Genomic DNA, 2,307 nt, shown 5'->3' with positions numbered 1-2,307 from the left:
CAAAAAAAAAAAAAAATCCGTATAGTTGACAACAACAAACTATTAAAGCTAATTTTATTTAACTTAACTGGAGAGTTGATATATTTACGTCAATCCTCTTTGGCTTGAATAACACACTGGAGCTTGGACAATATTTTCTTGACTCTCCAGGCGATTTTTAAGGGAGTGTGGCTGTATGTCCGTCTAATTTTGGTAATATACACCTCGAGGAGGACAGTACACTTGGTTTGAACAGGAATAGCGATCATTATGCTGATTATCAGCATGTAAAGTCGTTAAATTAAACTTCATTTAATTTAAAAAAACAACAGCAAAATCGGGACCAAATATATATACGTCAATCCTCTTTGGCTTGAATAAAAACACTGGAGCTTGGACGATATTTCCTTGACTCTCCAGGCAATTTTGAAGGAAGTGTGGCTGTATGTCCGTCTAATTTTGGTAATATACACCTCGAGGAGGACAGTACACTTGGTTTGAACAGGAATAGCGATCATTATGCTGATTATCAGCATGTAAAGTCGTTAAATTAAACTTCATTTAATTTAAACAAACAACAACAAAATCGGGACCAAATATATATACGTCAATCCTCTTTGGCTTGAATAAAAACACTGGGGCTTGGACGATATTTCCTTGACTCTCCTGGCGATTTTTAAGGGAGTGTGGCTGTATGTCCGTCTAATTTTGGTTATATACACCTCAGTACACTTGGTTTGAACAGGAATATCGATCTTTTTGCTCTTTATCAGCATGGAAAGTCGTTGAAATACAACATCATTTAATTTAAACAAACAACAACAACATCGGGACGAATACCCGGTAGTAATGGCTTAGATAACCAACACTTGATGTAGTCATATTTTAAGGCCTCTTTAGGAGCTTAATAAATTCATTCCATCAAACAATTATTTTGTTCGAAGGAAATAGCTAGGGTAAGTTTTACTCCCCTCGAAATAAGCTTTCAGTCCCATGAAAGCAACTATGTCGTTCCTCAAAATAACAACTTAAGGGAACGAAGTTTTATCTGGAGGAAACGATTTTTTTTTTCCTGGCTATTATTTTGTTGAGGGATCGAAACGATGTTCGAGAATGAAACAACATGTCGTGGTAACAAAATAGTATTTTGATGTAATGATTTTAAAAGTCGATGGACGAAAAAAAAAAAATATTAGTGGTCGTTTATTATTTTCAATGTTGTTCTGTACTTGTCCTTTACTGGGCTAGGTCACACGCGTTTATTAATAATTTGAATATTCAGCGAGAGCACACGGTTAACAGACTTGCAAAAACCGTCAGAACACCAAACTTGATGGTTTATTAAACAACATTTTGAAACAAAATCTAAATCATGTTTTTATTAATGTATTGCTTAACCCGCAGTTTGTTCTGAAACCCGGTCTTTTAAAGTACAACAGGTGATGATCACAATTTTAGTTTACCATTATTGGTATCAATGTATTATGACAGAAGGTGTAAACGCAATAAGTACATAATGCAGGACGAATTTCACCCAGCAGATGACTATTTCCTATTCATCCCTTCTAATCGTCGTCTTTCAGCTCTCTAAATATGCCAGTCTTGGCCAACAGAGGGCAGTAGATGAAAACTGAGAAGTTATTAAAAAAAAAAAAAAAAAAAAAAAAAAAAAAAGTCGGCCACTGGTGCTCGAATTCACGGAGGGTTGAGTTGAACGAGTTAGGTATTAAAAAATGGTTTTTGTCATCATGCTGTTCGTGTTTTTAATGATAACTAGTTTGTTTTCTGCTTTTTCTAGCGTATAGTTGTATGATAGATCTATATATATATATATATACATTTTTTTTATCGTAATGTTTTGTACAAGTAAATTGTGTGATTGTTAAATCTAGTGAGCTCGAGGTACACTTTCGGATGTTTTCGGTTGTTTAACTTTTTAACGTTGGCTGAATAAACAACTCTAATTCTAACTCTATTTGCTTGACCGTTTTCCTTTGAGCTGGCTGTAAAACCAGCGCCTTCATAAGAATTTCGAAAGGCTTTTTTAAGAATAAAACACGCCACAAGGCTTTGCTCTTTGTTAATTAATAACGCTGGCCCAGTTATCAACTCAGCTTGACGGCCGTGAAACAAATTTTATATTTTTATACTCAATAGGGCTCGGTGCGGTGGCTAGCGGAGACCTTAACTGTATCCTTCCCACTCATTACGCCAAAGAATCGATTGAATAATTAATTCACTTTTCAAGGCGTTCGTATTTATCAAGTGAATTGCTATCTAATTAAATCTCCCACGGGAAAAATTTGAGTGACCATGGAAACTAAATTG

The sequence above is a fragment of the Asterias rubens genome, chromosome 14 (genome assembly GCF_902459465.1).
Source record: "Asterias rubens chromosome 14, eAstRub1.3, whole genome shotgun sequence".
In the NCBI taxonomy this organism is placed as follows: Eukaryota; Metazoa; Echinodermata; class Asteroidea; order Forcipulatida; family Asteriidae; genus Asterias; species Asterias rubens.
This window is presented reverse-complemented; position numbering follows the sequence as displayed.